We start from the raw sequence: 24,495 nt of genomic DNA on the forward strand, positions 1-24,495 counted from the left end.
TGGTTGGTTTGTTTTCGGGTTTTTTGTTTTGTTTTGTTTTGTTTTGTTTTGACAGAGACTCACTGTGTTGCCCAGGATGGAGTGCAGTGGCACAATCTCGACTCACTGCAACCTCCGCCTCCCAGGTTCAACTGATTCTCCTGCCTCAGCCTCCCAAGTAGCTGGGACTACAGGCATGCATCACCACACCCAACTAGTTTTTTTTGGGTTTTGTTGTTGTTGTTGTTGTGTTTTGTTTTGTATTTTTAGTGGAGACGGGGTTTCACCATGTTGGCCAGGCTGGTCTCAAACTCCTGACCTTAAGTGATCCAGCCTCCTTGGCCTCCCAAAGTGCTGGGATTACAGGGGTAAGCAATCACACCCAACCAATATATATTTTTTTATTGACATTTAATTCACATACCATAAAATTCACCCTTTCAAAGAGTACAGTTCAGTATATTCTCAAGGTTATGCACCATTACCGATATCTAATTCCAGAACATGTTCACCACCCCCCAAAGACCCCATGCCCATTAACAGTCATTCCCCTATTTCCCACTATCTCCAAGCCTGGCAATCTAGATTTTCCTATTCTGAACACTTTATATAAAAAGAACTACCAGTTTGTGACCATTTATGACTGGCTTCTTTCACTTAGCATAATGTTTTCAAGGTTCATCCATGTTGTAATATGTGTTGGAATTTCCTTACTTTTCAAGGCTGAAAAATATTCCATTGTATGGATATACTACATTTTTATGGGTTGAATTATGTCTCCTTAAGATTCATATTTTGAAATCTTAACCCTCACTACCTCAGAATGTGATCTTATTTGGAAATGGGGCAGCTATTTCCAATAGTGAAGTAAATAGTTAATTTAGGATGAAGTTGTACGGGAGTGGAGTGGGCTCCCAATTCAATATAACTGGCGGAGCAGAGATGCACACACAGGGAGAATGCCATGTGAAGACTGCAGTTATGCTGCACAAGCCAAGGCACACCAGATTGCCAAAAAGAGTGCCAGAAGTTAGGCAAGAGGCCTGGAACAGATCCTTTCCTAGCACTTTAGAAGAAACATGGCCCTGCCAACACTTTGATCTTGGACTTCCAGGCTCTAGAACTGTGACACCATAAATTTCTATTGTTTAAGCCACTCAGTTTGTGGTACTTGGTTCTAACAGCCCTAGCAAGCTAATACACACATTTTCCACTCTCTCTTGATCTCATAGTAATCAAGGTTTTGTCCCTCTCATTCATTGTCACTATCCTATCAATTAAATGGTCAATCTCAATTATCCCAGCATTTCAGCAGCATCTGACACAATTGATGATTCTTCTGGAAACAATTCATTTGCTTCTTGTATCAACTATCATGGCTTTCCTCCTTCCTTACTGTTGGCTCTTGGTCACTTGGTTGAGTCTACCTCATCTCAGTCCTCAGCTCATTTCTCTTTTCCGTCTTACTTCATTCCTTAGGTGATCAAAACTAATTGCATGGCTCCTTAATAACTCTCCTAGTCCCTCTCTGTGTCTCACCACACTTTGATTTTCTTCATAACACTTATCACTACTGATCACATTACACACTTACTCACATATTAGTTTGTCACTCTTCCCCTCTCAAAATAACTCTTCCCTCCCTCTCCCATAGAATAACCAACCATTCTGATTTGCCTCGGACAGTTTCAGTCTTAGCACTGAAAAGTCCTATGACCCAGAAAACCACTTAGTTCCCCATCGGCACCTAGAATAATCCCTGGCACTTAGTAGAAAATATTGAAATAAATAAATGAATTTTTTCCTTCTTTCCATGTCCTCCATCATACCTTTTACTTCTACTTTATTTTATTTTTAGACAAAGGATATATTTGTATCATTTTAATATATGATTTTTTAAATGTCATTGTACTAGTGGCTTTATTTTCTGATATAGTTCATGTGTCTTATGAAGTCTTTTTTTAAAGAACTGGGAGGAGGCACATTTTTACACCAGTGACTCAACTTTGATCTGTACCATGGTTAATTTTCTATATCAACTTGACTATGCCATGGGGTGCCCAAATATTTGGTTAAACATTATTCTGGGTATTCCTGTGAGAGAGTTTCTGAACGATATTAACAGCTCAATCAGTAGACTGAGTGAAGCATATTGCCTTCTTCAATGGAGAGAAACTTCATCTAGTCTGTCAAAGGTCTGAATAGAACAAAAAGTCAGTGTAAGGGAGAATTGGTGCTCTCTCTGCCTGACTATCTTCCAAGTAGGAGATCAGTCTTCTTCTGCCTTTGATTCAGACTTGCACTGGAACTTTCACCATTGGCTCTCCCAGTTCTCAGGTCTTTAAACTTGGACTAGAATTTACACCATTAGTTTTTGTACTTCTCAGGTCTTCAGACTTGGACTGAGACTATACCACTGGCTCTCCTGGGACTCTAGATTGACAAATGGAGATCTTGGAACTTCTCAGTCTCCATAATCATGTAAGCCAATTCCTTACAACAATCTCTAGAAAGATATACAGACAGACGTACAGACAATATCCTAATGGTTCTGTTTCTGTGGAGAACCATGACTAATACCTTGAGTATTACAATCCCAAGTTTTATTATATTAAAAACTCAGAGCTGAAAGGAGTGGGGCCCAAGGAACTGTATTTTCAACAAGCCCCCAAGTGACTCTTAAGCATGTGAAAACTTGAGGCCCCCAGTGCTTCAAAGAAGTTACACTGACAGTGTTTTGCATTTCTAAGCAGCCCTGCTTTAAATGAATGGCAGAATAAAATTCCTTTTTTGTCTCCCGCACCTCCAAAAAAATTTCCATTTACAAAATTATCTTCTTGTAATTGTGCTTAAATTTTCTTCATGTTTCCCAAAGATGTAGCTTATAAAAGAAAGTCCAAATATTCTCTATCATATGCTTAATTTCAGATTCACTTTCTTCACAGTCAAGATGAGATCGACAAATTTAACATCTTTGTTAGTTTTTCAAACAATAGCAACTTACATCTCTTTGGCATTAGCTTTAGCATGGGTGACTCTTTTTGTATCTTCCTTATCTATGCTGAACAGATATTGGAAAAAAGAAGTATGTGAGCAGCATTAATGCTAAAACAATCATAAGAACATTTTCCTAAAATAATGAAACCAACAGCATCTATGGTACATGTGATGAAAGATTAATTCTCCCCTCAAAAGTAAAGTATGCTTAAGCATATTAAGACTAAGGGTGCCATTGATAAATTTAAAATAGGCTTTCCTGACACTTAGCATTCTAAAGGCATTATGTTAACAAAGAATTTTTAAGGCACTAAAATTGCTGGAAGCTTCAATGAAACTCAATCACTATCAAAAACAAAAAGGGGTAACAGAGGTTAAGTACATGGTCAGTTGGTTAAACACCCTGCTCAATTTCAGTCTAAGATTAAGTTTTTCCTATATCCATCTTCGAGGAGAGGAGAAGAACTCAGATGAGGATTAAGGATACAAGAAAACTCAGGTCCAAGAGGCCAGAGCATTCAGAGAGAAAAAGTGGGGTTTGAAAATGTGCTTCTTGGGTCTTTCTCTTTCAGCTCAAGCAATCAGAATAAGATAGCTCAGAGGAGCCTCTAACATCAACAGAGCCCTGGAAAGCAAGACAAGATTGTGTCATGAGGATACAGAAACACTCTTAGTAGGCTTGGGTATGTTTTAGGAGACTAATAAAAGGGCCTTGAAGATTTGGGTGGCATCCAGCTCCACTCCCCAAGGATAGAAGATCAGTTAGGGATTTGTGGCAGAAGGTCTGGAAGAAACAGACTATAGACTACAGGATGCAGGTACTGGGACCCTGGAGTCTCACTTCTAGCTTCTCTGGGACCCTGGAGTCTCACTGTCTAGCTTCAAATCCCAACTGGACCACTTACTAGCTGTGTGATTTTCAACAAGTCATTTCTCCTCTCTATACGCTTTGTTCATTCTATAATATGGAGAAAATTACAGTACCTACCCCACAGGGTAAAATGTGAGGGTAAAATAAGATAATGCATGTAAAATATTTTGAACAATGCAAGGCACATTGTAATTGTTCAATAGATTTTAGCTATTATCATAATCACTCCAGGTTCCCCTTTCTTCTGTATTCCGATTCTTAGCCAGGACTAAAGGGTTGAAATGCGTAAGAGAATATTCAACAAGAGTGTATTTAAAGCATTATAGTTTCTTCTCCTGGTTATCACAAGAGCTCCTGATCATAATTTGGGGGTTTTCAGTTACAATCTAAACTATGGGATGGCTGTAAGGGAGACATAGGTGAAAGTTTGTTACTGACTCCCTATGGTAGAAAGAATGCCATTTTGTTAAGGCTCTTAACCAAGTTGCACACAAGAATCACCAAAGAAGATTTCTAATTTAATTTATTGGGTACAGCTCTGCATCAATTTTATTTTAAAAGCTCCGCAGGAGATTCTAATGAACAAATTCTAATGCCTTCCATTCAAAGTGTAGTTCTCATGCCAGCAGCACTGACATCACTTTGGAGCTTGTTAAAAATGCAAAATCTGTAGATTGCTTTTAGCAGTATGGTCATTTTCACAAAATTAATTCTACTCATCTATGAGCATGGGATGTGCTTCCATTTAATTCCCATTAAAATACCACCATCATTCTTCACAAAACTAGAAAAAACAATCCTAAAATTCATATGCAACCAAAAAAAGAGCACGCATAGCCAAAGCAAGACTAAGCAAAAAACAAAAACAAAAAACAAATCTGGGGGCATCACATTACAAGTTCAAACTATACTGTAAGGCCACAGTCACCAAAACAGCATGGTACTGGTATAAAAATACGCATATAGGCCAATGGAACAGAATAGAGAACCCAGAAATAAACTCAAATACTTACAGCCAACTGATCTTAGACAAAGCCAACAAAAACATAAAGTGAGAAAAGGACACCCTATTCAACAAATGGTGCTGGGATAATTGGCAAGCCACTTGTAGGAGAATGAAACTGGATCCTCATCTCTCACCTTATACAAAAATCGAATCAAGATGGATCAAGGACTTAAATCTAAGACCTGAAACTATAAAAATTCTAGAAGATAACATCGGAAAAACCCTTCTAGACACTGGCTTAGGCAAAGACTTCATGACCAAGAACCCAAAAGCAAATGCAACAAAAACAAAGATAAATAGGTGGGGCTTAATTAAACTAAAGAGCTTCTGCACAGCAAAAGGAAGAGTCAGCAGAATAAACAGACAACCCAAACAGTGGGAGAAAATCTTCAAAATCTATGCATCTGACAAAGGACTAATACCCAGAATCTAGAAGCAACTCAAACAAATCAACAAGAAAAAAACAAACAATCCCATCAAAAAGTGGGCTAAGGTCATGAATAGACAATTCTCAAAAGAAGATATTCAAATGGCCAACGAATACATAAAAAAAATGCTCAACATCACTAATGATCAGGGAAATGTAAATCAAAACCACAATGTGATACTACTTTAGTCCTGCAAGAATGACCATAATAAAAAAATAAAAAAGTAATAGATGTTGGCGTAGATGTGGTTAAAAGGGAACACTTCTACACTGCTGGTAGGAATGTAAACTAGTAAAACCACTATGGAAAACAGTGTGCAGATTCCTTAAAGAAATAAAAGCAGAATTACCATTTGATCCAGCAATCCTACTACTGGGTATCTACCCAGAGGAAAAGAAGTCATTATATGAAAAAGATACTTGCACACGCATGTTTATGGCAACACAATTCACAACTGCAAAAATATGAAACCAGCCCAAATGCCTATCAGTCAATGAGGGGATAAAGACATTGTGGTATATATACACAACAGAATATTTCTCAGCCATAAAAGGCAATGAATTAATGGCATTCACAGCAACCTGGATGGGACTGGAGACTATAATTCTAAGTGAAGTAACTCAGGAATGGAAAACCAAACATCAAACGTTCTCACTCATAAGTGGGAGCTAAGCTATGAGGATGCAAAGGCATAAGAACGATACAATGGACTTTGGAGACTCAGAGGAAAGGGCAGGAGGGGGGTAAGGGATAAAAGACTACATATTGGGTTCAGTGTATACTGCTCGGGTGATGGGTGCACCACGATCTCACAAATCGTCACTGAAGAACTCACTCATATAACTAAATACCACCTGTTCCCCAGAAACCTATGGAAATAAATTTTTTAAAAAAAGCAAAATCTAAAGGCATAAGAATGATAGAATGGACTTTGGGGACTTTGGGGGAAGGGTGGGGGGGGGGCGAGGGATAAAAGACTACAAATAGGGTGCAGTGTATACTGCTCGGGTGATGGGTGCACCAAAATCTCACAAATCACTATTAACGAACTTACAAATGTAACCAAATACCACCTGTACCCCAATAACTTATGGAAATTTTTTTTTAAAAAAAAGCAAAATAGTAGGCCCTGGCACAGACCTATTAAATCTTAATCAGCATTTTAGGAAAATCCTAGGGTGATTCTTATACACCTTAAAGTTTGAGAAATACTGCTCAAGTGATAAAGAACTATGTCATCTTCTTGGGGTGAGATGAAGCAAAAACTAAATGGCTATGCCATAGTCCAAGCACTATGCATAATTTTTAAACAGCTTTATTGAGGTACAACTTATATGCCATAAAATCCATCCATTTTGAGTATAATTCATCAAGTTTTAATAAGTTTATACAGTTATAAAATCATCACCACAATCCAGTTTTGAACACTTTCATCACACCACCCAAAAAATTCCCTCTATATTCTATGCTCATATACAGTTAATCACATCTCTCACCCACAGGCAACTACTGATCTGCTCCCTATCTCTATACTTTTACCTTTTCTAGAAACTTCACATAAATAGAATTGTGTCATAAGTAGTCTTTTGTCTCTAGCTTCTTTCACTAATGTAATGTTTTTGAGGTTTATCCATGTTAGTCCATGTATCAGGAGTTGTGGAAGTGGCACCACTCACCATTACCCGTAGTGATCCACTAGCAAAATGTGTGCTTCCTGTTCCCACAACATTACATTCTGCTGGCCTAGAGGTCTTAGTTCCAGAGGAAACACTGCCACCAGGAGACACAATAATGATTCCGTTAAACAGGAAGTTAAAATTGCCACCTGTTCATCTTGAGCTCCTCCTACCTTTAAGTCAACAGACTAAGAAGGGAGTTACAGTGTTGGCTGGGGTGACTGACAGGACTATCAAGATGAAATCAGTCTACTACTCCATAAAGGAGATAGGAACACAGGAGATCCATACAGGATACAGGAATGCATGGAGTACAGGAGATCCATTAGGGCTTCTTTTAGTATTACCATGCCCTGCGATTAAGGTCGATGGGAAACTACAACAGCCCAATCCAGGTAGGACTACAAATGGTCCAGACTCCACAGGGATGAAGGTTTGGGTCACTGTACCAGGAAAAAAACTATGACCTGCTGAGGTGCTTGCTGAAGGCAAAGGAATACAGAATGGGTAGCAGAAGGTAGTCATCAGTACCAGCTGCGACCACGTGACCAGCGACAGAAACAAGGACTGTAACTGTCATGAGTATTTCCTCCTTCTTTTGTTAAAAACATGTTTGTGAATGTATACACTTGTGCTAAGAAAATAACTTAATTTTATTTCCTTTTCCTTCATCATGTGACATAAGATTTATTGACTTTACATAAGCATTTAGGTATTGTTAACTTTATGTAATGGTATTTGGGTTGGGGATTGGTGCGTTTCCAGTTGTACAAAGGATAGTTGCATTAAGTTAGGTGTAATTATGACCTTATTATTGTCTTTATTTGAATATTATGTATGATCTCAGGAGGGTTCAAGTTGGCAAGGGGTGGACTTGTGATGATTAATACTGTCAACTTGATTGAACTGATGGATACAAAGTATTGATCCTGGGTGTGTCTGTGAGGGTGTTGCCAAAGGAGATTAACATTTGAGTCAGTGGGCTGGGGAAGGCAGACCCACCCTTACTCTGGTGGGCACCATCTAATCAGCGGCCAGTGAATATAAAGCAGGCAGAAAAATGTGAAGAGGCAAGACAGGCCTAGCGTCCCAGCATACATCTTTCTCCCGTGCTGGATGCTACCTACCCTCAAACACTGGACTCCAAGTTCTTCAGTGTGGAGACTCGGACTGGCTCTCCTTGCTCCTCAGCTTGCAGACAACCTATTGTGGGACCTTGTGATTGTGTAAGTTAATACTGAATAAGCTCTCACATATATATATATATATATATATATATATATATATATATATATATGTATGTATTATATACACTATTAGTTCTGTCCCTCTAGGGATCCCTAACACAACAGTTTATTCATTTTATTAATGAGTAGAATTCCACTGTATGGATATACTACATCTTGTGTATCTATTCACCAGTTGATAAATATTTTAACTGTTTCCAATTTGGGGCTTTGACAAATAATGCTGCTGTGATCAATCACACATAAGTATTATATGGACATATATTTTCATTTCTCTTGAGTAAATATCTAGGAGTAGAACTGGTGAGTCACACAAATGTATGTTTAATTTTTCACCAATTTTTAAAATTGGGTCATTTGTCTTACTAAGTTGCAGGAGTTCTTTATATATTCTGAATAAACACCCTTATCAGATATTTGTTTCACAATTGTTTTTTTGCACTCTGTGCCTTATCTTTAATTTTCTTAATGGTGTTCTTAGCTCTGACATTTAGGTCTATGATGTTCTCAGAGTTCATCTTTGTTTATGGTGTGAAATAAAGGTAAAGGTTCATCTTTTGCATATGTATACCAATTTTGCCAGCACCATTTGTTGAAAAGACGATACACTATACAGGAATTTTAAAGCTCCTGCCTGGAACACCTTGAAGAATCATACATACTCACAGGCTATGGGAAAACCAGGCAATAGGTAAGAATTAGTACGCAGATAAAATGTGACTCAGGATTTGGAAAGAAGCATCAGAAAATTAGGGAAGAATGAGATCATCTTGCAAAGCACATTTTGATCTTTCAGTCAGTCAATGCTGTGATAGAGACAAAGAGAAAGATAACCCTCAGATTCAACATGATTCACATGGCAGAGGTGAAGAACGATCTTCTCCTTCAGTTGGCATTCTAAAAGCCAAGCTACACTTTTATAACTGCATGAAATGGATGTAGGCACGTTTAGTGTTACACCAGGAAAAGCACTAGTGATAAGGAATGTCTGTTGTACTAGAGTCAAAAGGACCATTAAAAGCCTGCATAGTATCAACACACATCAAGATCCTAGTAAAGCTTCAGTTTAGAAATTTTAAGCTGCTAAACCTACGGCAAATGAAAACCAGAGACCCAGGGTGCAAAAGGGAAAAGGAGGAGAATGTTGTTTCTCATAAGCTCTTGAGGGCTGCACTCAATCAGAAATCTTTTGAGGGTGGATTCCTGTGAGATCAAATGTAGGGACAAAAGAAAAGCCCCTGCAGGAGGTGGAAATAATAGGCTTAGAAAAATGCAGAGTTGGGGGACAACAGTAATAGCGACAGTGGCAGAAATGGCCATATATAACTAAGAAACTCTTGGCTAGAAGAAGGATAAAGAGAAGACAGGCAGTACAGGGTCACCAATTTTGCTTGGAGAGTTACTGTTTCTAAACATGATTTGGGACTGTGGATTACTCTACTTATAAACTTGGAGATTCAGTCTCTAGACGGCTCACACTCAGCCGAGGTTTGGGGTACTAGTTGCCACCGGGTTGAAGAGAGAATAGACAATAAAAATAGCTACATTTACTAAGGCCTTAACATGTGCCCAGCTAAGTCCTCTCTATCCATCATCTGAGAGCCTCATAATAGTATTGAGAGACATAATTATCCCCACTTAATAGATTGACTTCCTCCTCCAAATCAAACCACTAGCAGGTGGCAAAACTGGGTTTTAAACACTGGCCTTTTAGGCTTTAAAACCTATGCTTTGTATGTTATACCAATTAGGATATGATTCCTTTCATGGAACTAATCTCACTCAAATGCAAGAGCAAATCCAAGGCCTTCCTTTAACCTCCAGAGAAGTAGAGTGGCAGATATCAAGGCACAATGGGTCTACTTTCTAGGGAATTTTCTGAGAGAAGTGTTACCACTTGATTACTGTTTTCATCTCCTGCAGATAGAATTGGTGTGGTACTGATGCTATGATAGTCTTGTATATCCTGAGAACTGCTCCAAAAGATGGAAGCATAGTAGAGAGTTAGGGGAATCTAATTCAGAGGTGTTGAAGAAGCTGCATTAGTAGTAGTAAATTATAAAACCATAAAAGTAGTAACTGGAATCCAAGGAAGCAGTTTTATCTAGAAAGGATTAAAATTAACAAAGAAAAAAAAGTAAGGACAGGGAAAGCTCTTCTATAAATTTCAAGATTCTAAATAAAGAGATGCAATGCAGTCTTATTTTAAGACTTGAAGTTTTCTTGGACTATAGGAAGACAGATCTATCTTTATCAGAATAAGATTGATTCAATGAAAGAATTTTGTAATCTGTGCTGAAAGATATTTTGGGAATAATTGCTAGCATATCTGGGATGAAAAGGAATTTGGTGTACTAATTCTAAAAAGGTGGAATGAATCTTTGGACATTTTAATACTGCCGGATTATAGAGCTAATCTGTGTAATTCTACATGCATGTACCAAACAATATAACAGTATTTCTTGATCTTAATTAGAAACTAAAAAATTTTCCTAGACTTCACCCCAGACTACTAATTCAGAGCCTGAAAACATATACTTCTAATCCTTCTCTTAATGATTCTTATGGAATCGATCCAGAAAGTCTCATGACTAAATCTCGTAACAATGGCTAACTGGACCCATCGTTATAATAGTACTGTAAAGATGGCCTGGAATATACATTGTGGTTATCTCTTTGCCCATTTCTACTGCCCCCACCATGGCCAAAGATATGTCATTCTTTTCCGGGATATTTGGAATAACCTACACAATGGACCTCCTTCTGCCATTCCTGATGCCACCATCTATTTTCCACTCATCAAGTCAGAGTGATCTTTCAAGAAGCACAAATCATCAGATCACGTCAGTCTGCTATTCAAAATCCTCCAGTGGTACTCTTAAAATAAAATCCAAACTCCTTTTATAACCTATAAGGCCCCGCATGATCTGATCCTATCTCATCTAATTCATTTCATCCCACTATCCCCTCTCCTTGATCACTTTGTGATGATCTTTCCATTTATCCTGTTCACTACTCTAGCCCTAGAGTTTGATACAGTGTCCCACGTACAACAGAAGCTCCAGAAATTAAAATGAATGAATGAAGTATCTTTTTGATGCATGCCAATGGCTTGCTGGTTCAATACTGAAGAAATACATTTTTTGATGCAAAGAAAAACAGAACTATTGATTTTATTGGTTCCATGTGGCACACACAAGTAGTGGCTAAGAATTAGATAAATGGCTTCACAAAGCTAAGGAGAGAATTTTCAGAAAAATCAATAGCAATACTTTGATTCTTCAATATGTCTGAAGTGAACTGAAAAACCAATGTGGGATTAGTGGCACATGCCTGTAGTCCCAGCTACTTGGGATGCTGAGGCAGTAGAATCACTTGAGCCCAGAGGTCGAGGCTGCAGTGAGCTTGGACCATACTGCTGCATTCCAGCCTGGGTGACAGAGTGAGACCCTGTCTCTTAAAAAAAACAAACAAACAGGCCAGGCAGGGTGGCTCATGCCTGTAATCCCAGCACTTTGGAAGGCCAAGGCAGGAGGATCATTTGAGGTCAGGAGTTCAAAACCAACCTGGCCAACATGATGAAACCCTGTCTCTACTAAAATTACAAAAAATTAGCCGGGCGTGGTGGCAGGCGCCTGTAATCCCAGCTACTCAGGAGGCTGAGGCAGGAGAATCACTTGAGCCTGGGAAGTGGAGGTTGCAGTGAGCAGAGATCACGCTATTGCCCTCCAGCCTGGGTGACAGAGCAAGACTCTGTCTAAAAAAAAAAAAAACCAACAACAACAACCAAAAAAACACAAAACAAAACAAACAAACAAAAACAAAAAGCAAACAAACAAATATCAATGACAATGTGGAAGAATTACCAGGGGTGAACAACTAATCTCACTTGAGACCTCAAGACCAATTCAAGACCTTCTTTCCACCCTCAATGAAAAAGAGCAAAACAGAGACCCACAGCATAGCAAGGCTAATTTCTGGGTCATTTTCCAGGAGAAATACCAATCGTTGATTACTTTTTTCATCTCTTGCAGGCCAAGTGGTCAGTGGGCCCATACAGTACCCTCATCTTCTGAATGCAAAAGAAAGCCAGCATAAAGTAATCTCCTTAGACTAGGCTCTGCCCTGACTAAGCTTATACAGGAAGGGGAAATTATTTCCATCTGTTCCAGTGACATTTACCAGTCTAAAACAGTCATATAGATTCGGGTTAGGAGTCTGTGGGATAGTTTGGTTGTCTGACTATCCTCTCTGCCACGTAGTGGGTGGTAAAAAAAAGACAGCAACGGTGGGCATTGGGACAGGTTACTGGTTTAGGGAACCATAAGAGAATATACTCCAATCCTGAACAGCTACCCTAGTCCACTGAGTCAACATTATCTTTGAAATAATAAAGACACATTTATAGTGTGTCTAATGAAGGGTTTATTTCACTTAGGTATACTCAGACTCCTAAATCCCTTTAATTCAACAAATATACAAGTACCTACTACATGCACAACACTTCATGTTAAGTGCTGATGCTGTATGAAGATGAGGTACAGTCTCTGCCTCCAAGAGCAGAGGTAATAGGTTGGGATGTGAACAGTCCTAGCTCCCACAACTACCAGTGAGATCTCTGGAATATTTTAATCTGTAGCTTGCATCCCAGTTCGGTTCAGTTCAGTTTCCCAAGGACTTCTGACTAGAACCAAAAGCAAGTTTGAAGAGAGAACAAGATTATGGGAGACCGAAAGCCAGCAGAATGGTTGTGACTTTATACTGAAGGAGTCTATTTTATTAGCAATATAGAGACATATGAGCTTAATGGACTTTAATATCCCCTTGAGTTCCAACAGATTGCAGGTCCATGACTGATGGAGTCATTCATTAAGGGCTTTAAGTGCAGGGTAATAAAGAGAAAGTTGCACTTCAAAGTCCAGCAGGTATACACAAGACCAACTAAAGGAATATTTCGGCCTCAAGGAGGCTGGCCAGGAGGCTATGGATGCAACAAGCCCCATGTACCCAGAAGATGATAACATATCACACCCCAGGGCACCTTAGTTAGGCCTAGTCAGTAAACATCCATATCTGATGCTCTACAGAGTACATAAAGTACTGTGATGACAGAAATACCAAATGAAAGAAATTTATTTAAATTCACAAAAAATATAAATTATACTTATTAGAAGCCTTAAAAATGGAACGCAAGAAAATTTTTCCATTTGTTTACTCAACTCTTCAAAATCCATGCGAAAATTATCTTTTATCTTTACCTTCCTTTGCTTTTATGTATTTACATCTTTTACAGGGTACAGTATGTATACCTACTATTAATGCACCAGGAAGCCTTCTTATTTGAAACAGTAATACAAAAACAGAGAACACATTGGCACTTGTCACATAACAGCTAAATATGGTGACAGAATACTTGGTATGGATTCACTTTATAAATCATTTCAATAAGACTCATCACTGTGCTCTTCGTTTAATGAAAACTTCATATCTAGTAAATTTTTAAAAGAAATCTAAAAGCAGATTAAAGTACTTTTCTTTTAAACCACAGTCAAGACAACAATATTTACTGAGTTCGTGTTATGCGCTAAGAACCTTGCTATATACAATGATTAAGAAAGACAGGCTACCCTCTTGGAGCTTACAATTTAGTAAGAAGGGCACATGTTAAACATCTATTTCAAGTGTGATCACTATATTAAAATGGTTATTTGCATTAGTTAATGAATTGTGACTTTTTTATTTTTATTTACTTATTTTGGGGGAACAGGGTCTCATTCTGTCACCCAGGCTGAAGAGCAGTGGTGCAATCACAGCTCACTGCAGCCTTCTCTTCCCAGGCTCCGGTAATCCTCCCACCTCACCCTTTCCGGTAGCTTGGACCACAGGCATGCACCACCATGCCAGGCTAATATTCTTTTTTTTGCATTTTTTGTAGAGACAGGGTTTCACCACGTTGCCCAGGCTGGTTTTGAACTTAAGCAATCCAGCTGCCTCAGCCTCCCAAAGTTTTCAGATTACAGGTGTGAGCTACTGCACCCAGCTGAACTGTTACTTTTTATATATGCCATAATTCCATGTGTGGTTAACGTGGAAAGCAGCCAAACACATGACTAAAAATTACAGTAAATTAGTACAAAATATTTTTCTCAAATATTTTAAGTTGTAATTATATGACTGATATCATTTCAGTAGAGAGCTATAACAAATATTACTTTTTAAATAAATAAATGTTGCTTTTAGAAATCATGAGAAAACAAAATTTAAGAAGTTATATGTACTAATATAACTTTGACTTTTTTTTTTAGAGACAGTGTCACACACTGTCACCCAGACTGCAGTACAGTAGCGCGATCATACCTCACTGTAGGAGGCAGAGCAAGATGGCTGAGTAGAACCTGCCTCCAATTATCCTCCCTGCGGGAACACCAAACTGAACAACTATCCACATAAAAAAGCACCTTTTTAAGAACCAAAACTCAGGTGAGCGATCACAGTATCTGGTTTTAACTTCATATCATTGAAAGAGGCACTAAAGACAGCTGAAAAGACATTCTTGAATTGCCAACACCACCCCTCTGCATCCCCTGGCAGCAGCCACAAGGCACAGGGAGTGAATCTGTGTGCTTTGGGAAGAGATAGTGCCATGACTCTGTGACCTTGCATTGGAACTCAGTGCTTCCCTGTCATAGTGGAAAGCAACACCAGGCAGAACTATGCTGGCGCCTATGGAGGAAGCATTTATACCAGCCCTAGCCAGAGGGGAATTCTCATCCCAGCAGTCAAAACCTGAGTTTTGGCAAGCCTCCCACCGTGGGCTGAAGTGCTCTGGGGTTCTAAATAAACTTGAAAGGCAGTCTATGCCACAAAGACTGCAATTCCTAAGCAAGTCCTGTGCTGGGCTCACAGCCAGTGAACCTGAAGGGCACATGACTCAGGCAGACACCACCTGGCGGGAGCTGGGGGACCAAGGGAGTGCTTGTACCACCCCTTCCTCACCCCTAGGCAGCACAGCTTGCAGCTCCAGGAGAGACTCCTTCCTTCTGCTTGAAGAGAGGGAAGAGTAAAGAGGACTTTGTCTTGCAATTTGAGTACCAGCTCAGCCCCAGTGAGGTAGAGCAGCAGGCAGAGTCCTGAGGCCCATATTCCAGGACCTAGAGCCTGGATGACATGTCTAGATATACCCTCAGCGAGAAAAGAACCTGCCATCTTGAAGGGAAGGACCTTGGCCTGGAAGGATTCATCATCTGCTGACTAAAAAGAGCCCTTGGGGCCTGAATAATCAGAAGCAGTACCCAGGCACTACTTGCCATGGGCCTTGAGTGAGACTTAAGTGCTGGCTTCACGTGTGTCTCAGAGCATTCCTAGCTGTTGTGGCTATAGGGAAAAAAACTCCTTCTACTTGAGAAAAGAGACATTAAAGAGGACTTTATCTTGCAGCTTAGGTACCAGTTAGGCCACAATTGGGTAGAGCAACAAGTGGTCTATTGGCATCCCTGATTCCAGGCATTAGCTCTTGGATGGCATTTCTATAACTACCCTGAGCCAGAGAGAAGCCAACTGCCCTGAAGGTGAGTCCTAGGCCTGGCAGCACTCATCACAAGCTGACTAAAGAGCCCTTGGTCCTTGAATGAATATCATTGGTAGCCAGGCAGTACTCCCTGTGGGCCTGTGGTACTGGTGGCCATGAGAAGAGACTCCTCTTCTTATGGAAAGGGGTAGGAAGAGTGGGAAAAACTATCTTGTGGCTTGGGTACCAGCTCAACCATGGTAGAATAGAACACCAAGTAGATTCCTAAGGTTTCTGATTCCAGTCCCTAGACACCAGATGTCATCTCTGGATGTGCCCAGGACCATGGGGAACTTGCCACCCTGAAGGGAAGAATACAAGCCTGGATGGCTTGACCATCCACTGATTGTAGAGTACTAGGGCCTTGACTGAACACAGGCAGTAGCCAGACAGTGATTATACTGCAGCCCCTGGGCAAGACCCAGTGCTATTCTGGTTCAGGTCTCACCCAGCACAGTCCCAATGGTGGTGGTCACAGGGTGGTTGTGTCACCCCTCCCCCAGCTCCACGTAGCTCAGTGCAGGGAGAGAGACAGAGAGAGAGAGAGAGAGATTGATTCCATTTGTTTGGGAGAAAGTTAAGAGTCTCTGCCTGATAATTCACAGAATTCTTCCAGATCTTATCCAAGACCACCAAGCCGGTACACCTCCATGCAAGAGCCATGGCATTGCTGGAAAGCCTTCCCAAGAAGGATGGGTATGAACAAGCCCAAACTGCAAAGACTATAACAAATACCTCTTTAATGCCCAGACACCAATGAACATTCACAAGCATTCAAAAGTCCATCCTGGAAAATATGACATTACCAAACAAACTAAATAAGGCACCAGTGATCAATCCTTGTGAGACAGAGATACGTGACCTTTCAAAGAGAATTCAAAATAGCTGTTCTGAGGAAACTCAATGAAATTCAAGATAACGCAGAGAAGGAATTCAGAATTTTATCAGACAAGTTTAACAAAGAGACTAAAATATATTTTTTTAATCGAACAGAAATTCTGAAGCTGAAAAATGCAATTGGCATACTGAAGAATGCATCTGAGTCTCTTAACAGAATTGATCAAGCAGAGAATCAGTGAGCTTGAAGACAGGCTATTTGAAAATACATACGGGAGACAAAGGAACAAAGAAAAAAAAAGAATAAAGAATGCCTACAAGATCTAGAAAATAGCCTCAAAAGGGCAAATCTAAGAGTTATTGCCTTTAAAAGGAAGTAGAGAGAGAGAGCAGTAGAAAGTTTATTCAAAGGGATAACAGAATTTCTCAAACCTAGAGAAAGATAACAATATTCAAGCACAAAAAGATTATAGAACACCAAGCAGATTTAACCCAAAGAAGAAAGACTACCTTAATGAACAAGGCATTTAATAATCAAATTCACAATGGTCAAAGATAAAGAAAGGCTCCGAAAAGCCGCAAGAGAAAAAAAAACAAAAAACAAAAAACAAATAACACACAATGGAGCTCCAATATGTCCGTAACAGACTTTTCAGTGGAAACTTTATGGGCCAGGAGAGAGTGGCATGACATATTTAAAGTACTGAAGGAAAAAACTTTTATCCTAGAATAGTATATCTAACCAAAAATATCCTTTGAACATGAAGGAGGAATAATGACTTTCCCAGATCGAGAAAAGCTGAGGGATTTCATCAACACTAGATCTGTCCCACAAGAAATGCTAAAGGGAGTTTATAAATCTGAAAGAGAAGGATGTTAATGAGCAAGAATACATCATCTGAAGGTACAAAACTCACTTGTAATGGTAAGTACATACAAAAACACAGAATATTATAATACTGTAATTGCGGTGTGTAAACTACTAGTATCTTAAGTAGAAAGACTAAAAGATGAACTGATCAAAAATAATAACTACAACAACTTTTCAAGATATAGATAGTACAATAAGAAAGAAATAGCTCATTGTAACCTGGAACTCCTAGACTCCAGCAATCCTCCTGCCTCAGCCTCCCAAGCAGCTAGGACTAAAGGCAGGTGCCACCATGCCTGGCTAGTTTGTTGTTGTTGTTGTTGTTGTCGTTGTAGGGATGAGTTTTTGATATGTTGCCCAGGTTGGTGTCAAAGTCCTAATCTCAAGCAACCCTCCCACCTCAGCCTCCAAAAGTGCTCGGATTATAGGCGTAAGCCACTGTGTCTGGCCTATAACTCTGACTTTAAATTAGTCCTATGTAATTATTTCATCAAGCAAACTAGAAGCACAAAGCAGTAAAATATTTTAGCTTTTAATTATGAAAAATTTCAAAAACAAAAAATGAAAGTTGACAAAAATAGTGAAATAAACCTCCATTCAACAGTCTTTTAGCTTCAACAGTTACGAATTCATGGCTCACTTTGTTTCATGGTCAGCTTCATCTACTTCCAAAACACATTTAAGTATTTTAATATATCTATAAAAGATAAGTCTCTTTAAAAAACATAACCATAATACCATTATTATATCTAAAAAAATTCAGCAAAAATGTTCATGTGAAACTTATGAAAAAGGAACTAAGAATAGTTTTATGTAGCTAATAATATACTGAATGATTTTTAAATCTCATTAAAATTTTACCACAACTTTATAAAAACTGACCCTTTGTCAACAAGGGCTTTGGAATTCATAGCTAATCATTTTCTAACTATTTAAAACTCTATTAGCATCCAACGAGAATCTGATAATTCGATTGTTTATTTGAACTTCCCTGATTTTTGTTCATTCTATCTTGCTTAGTGTTAGGCTGGATTTGGAAAAGTCAGATTGGCTGATAAAAAGAGATTGATAAGTTATGTGTTAAAGTATCGTGAAAGAGAAAGACACTGGTCTACAACTAATGACACAGAGATCTGTCCCTATTAAAAAGACCTATGATAAGTTAAATATGACTTAACCACTTTCCTTCAATTTGCTGACCAAATTTCTTTGACTAATATTGCTTTTATTTATTGCAATTTAATATTGAGATAATCCAAATGAAACAGAATAATTATTCTCTGACTGTTCCATCTTTAATTAATGAAAAAAGTAATTCAAAAAGTAATCTACTAATGTAACAGCCATAGGTGTGCATAGCAGTAATGTTTAGAAAGTACTTTTTGTCACACACATACACATTTGTACAGTAGCTCACTGAGATCAACAGGCAGGTGCAATTTCTGTTTTACAAATGAAGAAAGAGAGAAGTTAAAGTAATCTTCCCAAGATTATACGTGAGCCTAGTAGGTATTTCATTAAAAAACAATTAATCATTTGGTTAAGTGTTTTAACTCTCTGAAAGTAAAGAAACCTTCTTCCATTTTGTCAAACTGTATTTCATTTCTAAATAAGATATTTAAATTAACAGATATGGTTAAAGACTAAAAAAGAAATGTACAAGAGTATTACTGAAGGCTAAATTAAATCCACCATACAGATCACTTACCAAAAGTTGATTGTGTGGCTATATCATGTGTTATAAACAAAAATAGAAAAACCAGAAATAGTATATACAATTTGAATTCTGAATCCTCTAATCATAAAGGATTAGATGAACTTAAATCTCAGAAGGGTAACATATAAAGAACAGTGGAAGAGCTCTGAGCAGTGGCAGAGCTAGTTAGTATTTCAAAAGGCATGCTAAAATTCACAAAACCAGGGAAAAGCCAGCTATGATAAAGGCAATGTATTTAGACTTTCGAACTGTCTATGGTTCTTTTCCTACCTATGTAACTTTGCTTTCTGTGTTTTTATTCTTCAGCCTCTTCCTGAATACCTTTTCCTCTCCATGCCATTTGTTGTCCTCACACCTTTTCTCCATTTCCATCTGTCACTTTACCTCCATTTACTAGTTCTCTTTTCCTCATATTTCTTCTGAATCCTTTTGCCCATTCTCATATCCTTTCTTAACTGGCTGGTCATAATATGGAAGCATTTTAAGTATAATTCTTATATTAATATAAAATCAGTAATATTAAACTTTTATTTATCTCAAAAGGAAATTTAAGTTTATATAACCCTATGAAATTACTGGAATGTGTGTCTAGGTTGCAATCCAGCTCCACTTCTTACTAGCTACGTGACCTTAAGGAAGTTATTATCTGAAAAGTGTGAAAATGAGATACCAACCTAAGGGGTTCTTGTGACAATTCCTTCAGAAGACCTGCATGCCATGCGTATACTATACAATGCGCTTGACAAGGGCTACCCACTATTCAATGTACAAACACTTCCTTTCTCTATCTACATGGAGCTGACATTTTGAACACTACTGGGCACTAACTTATTTATATCATTGTACTTGATAAAATAGAAATCACTTAATGAAAATCTCCATTATGACATGTTGCACCTACTCTCCAAACCATCAGAAATAGAAATGACAACAATACATAAACTGTCCTATTCTATATTTATTCACGAGGCTGAAGTTATACATCAGGGGGGAAAAGTGCAAGTTAAACAAAACTTCCAGTTAGTAAAATATCAGTAACAAGTTTAACTGTATATAACAGGTTTACCTGTATTTTGCAACATATTTAAAATTATAGGTAATTTTTGAAAGTATCCAAATAACTGTTTGATACTTGAATATGGAAGCATATTCTACTGTTGTTAAAGTCTCTGGAAAGCACAACAATGTGTATATACTCAAAATTAGGCTTTGTAATGGTCTTAAAGATACAAAATCTTGAGTAATAAGCAAAATAGTGAAGTTTCTTATTTGTAAAGGAAATATATCAGGAAGGTTTCCACTAAGGTATTTAACTCATATAGATATGAATAGACTTGATTTAAATGTATAATATTTCATAACAACAAAGAACATACCCATCCCTGGAAGTCTGATGTATAATATGCAAAAAGAAAATGCACAGAAGCAAGAGCACGACCTTCAAAAAGTCACCTGTGTTTGTGAAAATATTTCAGACTAGACTTTAATATTTTAACAGGAGAAAATGCTTCCCAAGATGAATAAAATCTAACCAAGGTATAAAGCCCTAATAATCTGTATTTTAATCATAAATGAAAGACAATAATTACTTGTTAAAAAAAAACAAACACCCTGATGTATGAATATAGAACATTTCTTACATATTCATGTTAACATTCCTTAAACAAGAAAACCTATCATCAAAAAACAAAATCTAAAATTAGGTTATACATTTTTCATCATGTCAGACAAATAAATTCACAGCTCACTAAATGTTCTTTCTTACACTTCAAACAGCTTATAAAATCCCACCTCCTTTAAATAAGGTTCTCCAATAATGGGAAGTAAGATGGAGAATCCACCATCCATCGTAACTCAGTCCCCTTGGCATAAACACTTAAACTCTACAAAGAAAACCATGCTAGTAACAGGAAAGCACAGAAGACATTTTCTTTGTCACTTTTGGCAGAGAGGAAAAAAAGAAGTCTTTTATACAAATCTGTTTAACTTTTTTAAATTAGAAGGTCAGAAAGGGCAGAGCTCACATTGTACAACACCAAGACATATATTCATCTCTCCAACTGGAGGGGTCAAAGGAAGTTTTGGGGTATTTTCATGATAACTCTTCTACCCAAGTCCAAGTTAACATATGTAAGTAGCACAGGGCCTGACAGTAAGTACTCAATAAATATTTATTGAATACATGAATGAGTTAAATCAATCCAGTGCTTTGATTTGGACCTCAGTGCCTCACAATGTCTGTCTCTCCCACAGTTTCTTCAGTTTCTGGCCCTTTTCCTCTAACTACAGGAATTAAAATCAAGTACAAGAGGCTGGACGAGGAAGAGGTGCCATCTACCTAGAGTCCTTCTTTACTCTCCTAGCACAAATCTCTCCCCGCTCCTCATAATTTCAAAAGATACACATTAGAAACTGTCAAGCACTAGAGGCTGGGCATGGTGACTCACACCTGTTATCCCAACAGTTTGGGAGGCCAAGGTGGGAGGATCACTTGAGCCTTGGAGTTCAAGACCAGCCTGGGCAAAATAGTGAAACCCTGTCTCAAAAGTAAATAAGTAAATAAGCAGGCAAGCAAGCAAGCTGGGCACGGTTGTGCACACCTGTAGTTCCAGGTGCTTGGGAGTCTGAGGTGGAAGGATCACTTGAGCCCAGGAGGTTGAGGTTGCAGTAAGCCATGATCATGCCTCTGCACTCCACCCTGTCTCAAAAAAATAAAGAAAGGGCAGACAACAGTTTCTACAACTTCAGATGGTTAAGACTTGCATCCAGAGTCAAAAGGACTGGATTTGAATCAATCATTTCACAACCCAACAGTCACATACTTAACCTCTGCTAACTCTAATAATCTCGTAAACAGAATTGCCATAGGGCATCTCCCATTGAGTTGTAAGGATTAACAAGGATAATGCAAGTAAAGAATTCACATAATATAAACTTGGCAAAATTGCTTTAAATCAGTTAATTTGGCAAAAGATAGAAAAGATTATATGTTAATCTGGAGGAAATACCTAAATTTTCAGAATTTCATTTAAGAAACAAAAGCATCAAGAAAAGCATATATTTGCTCGATGATGTATTTGGATTAGTTTTGTTGAGGAGACTCAGTCTCTTGAAATATTAGGTAATTTGTACTTACCTAATATTGTGGAATTCACTATATTCAGAGTATACATGAGTGAAATGAGGGCCTGACTGGGAGTAACTATTAAATGTAATTCAATTCACAAATGTTCACCACCAACTACATAATAATGCACACTTTCAAAAAAATAAAGGCCCTGTCTAGTATATCTGTGTTTGCAATGGTGGTGATGGTGGGCTAATGTGCACAAGTATCCACAATAACATGAGATAAATGCTAAAACGATTATGTAAAAATTGCCCTGGCTTCGAAGAAGAGAAAGCAATTGGTTTTATGTATTTGGATTCTCATTTGGTTCTACATAAAACGAAGATAGAGGGTACAAAAGGACAGCCTTTCCAAAGATAATTCCAGAGATGGAAATGAGGTAGGGACCATCATAAAGAAAAAAAAAAATAGGGACAAGGGCCCAGAGATGTGAATGTACAAAGTATATGAGAGAATAAAAAAGTGCAGGTATCAAATTCTGGCTTTGCCCTAGACAGCACTATCAACAGTTGGTCACATTATTTAACCTTCTGTATCTCAGTTTTATTATCTGTAAAATGGAAATTAGATTATTAGGCTAAGGCTTTCTCATAAATAAGGTCATTCTCCTAAAAATGTAAGGTATTATTGTTAAGACATAACTTTTTTCAGATTCCTTTTAACCTCAGGTTTTAATATTTTAAATATAAATACGTCTTTAAAATTAAGAAATCTAAACTTGTGATATTTAAAGTTTATTTTTAAAAGTTTTGAGGATATTTTAATTTTTACTCATAGCATTTAAATTCTGCTGCCTTTTAAACTTATTTCAGAGTACCCATGGCTTTTAGTGGTTTACATCATTCATCTACATGATACTTGTGAGTGACATGATCCATAACAGCCAAATACCAGGGATTAACATCCAAGTCAACGCTTCCAGTTCCAGGGCAAGATGGTGTATTCTATTCCTCCTGCTAAGAACAGCTAAAACCTCTGGACATTATTTATAAAACAAACACATGAAGACTCTGACTCTTTGGCTAGAAAGAGCAGTATTTCCTTGGGGCTTTTTTATCTACATGCATTGGTGTTTCCAGGTTATCTGCTAATGTAGCACCTAGTCTGCAATATAGGAAGCAAAAAGAAAATCCAGAGAATTCATTGCTCTGTTGCTCCTCTGGTTCCTAGGAAAATCTCAACTTAAATAAGAAAAGACAATCAAGAGATAACACAGATTTTAGAATTATTTGACAAAAATTGTAAATCAACCATCATAAAAATGCTTTAACAATTATAGACATACTTGAAGCAAACAAACAAACAGTCTCAGTAAATAAGTAGATGATATAAAGAAGAACCACATGGAAGTTTTGAACTAAAAAATACAATACATAACCAAAACGAAAAAGTCATTGGATGATCTCAACAGCAGAATGAAGGCAAGACAGAGGAGTCAGTGAACCTGAAGATAGAATAAAAAGTACCCAATCTGAAAAACAGAGAAAATGAACTGAAATAAAAGAACATAACCTTAGACACCTATGTGACTATGACAGAAAATTTAATGTTCATGTTATCAGAATTCCAGAAAGACAGGAAAAAGAATATAGGACTAAAACGGTATTTAAAGAAAAAATGGCAGAAATGTCCCCAAATTTGGTAAAAGACATAAACCTACAAATTCAAGATGAGCGAATGTTAAACATGAAAAACCCAAAGAAATACATGTCAGGAAATAACATAACCAAATTCCTAAAAACTAAAGGCGAAAATAATCCTGAAAGCAGTAAGATCTCTCTACAACTCAAATTTAAAACACAATTTGAATGACATCAGATTTCTCATCAGAAACCATGGAAGCCAGATGGAAGTAGGGCAATATTTTTCAAGTGCTAAAAGAAAAGAACTGTCAAGCCAGAGTTCTATATCCAGAAAAAAAATATCCTTCAGGAATGAATAGGAATTAGATAAGAAAAACTTACAGAATTTTTTCCCAGCAGACCTACCCTAAAAGTATAAGAGAAAGCTCGTGAAATGAAATCCAAATGATTAAAGAAGGAATCTTGAAACATCAGGAAGAAAGAGCAACAGGAGAAGTAAAAATATGGATTAATACAATAGACTTTCCCTCTTCTCTTCAGTTTTCTAAATTATGTTTGACATCAAGACAGTCAAGTCAGTCCAGGA

At 37.8% G+C, this 24,495-nt stretch overlaps 1 protein-coding gene across 1 annotated transcript in view; it reads right to left on the reverse strand.

The window, feature by feature from the left end:
* The window catches only part of FBXL17 (F-box and leucine rich repeat protein 17), a 525,355-nt gene that overhangs the window by 367,496 nt on the left and 133,364 nt on the right, over positions 1 to 24,495 (reverse strand). The gene's annotated exons all lie outside the window — the stretch shown is intronic.

This window comes from Pan paniscus, chromosome 4 (genome assembly GCF_029289425.2).
Source record: "Pan paniscus chromosome 4, NHGRI_mPanPan1-v2.0_pri, whole genome shotgun sequence".
Lineage (NCBI taxonomy): Eukaryota > Metazoa > Chordata > Mammalia > Primates > Hominidae > Pan > Pan paniscus.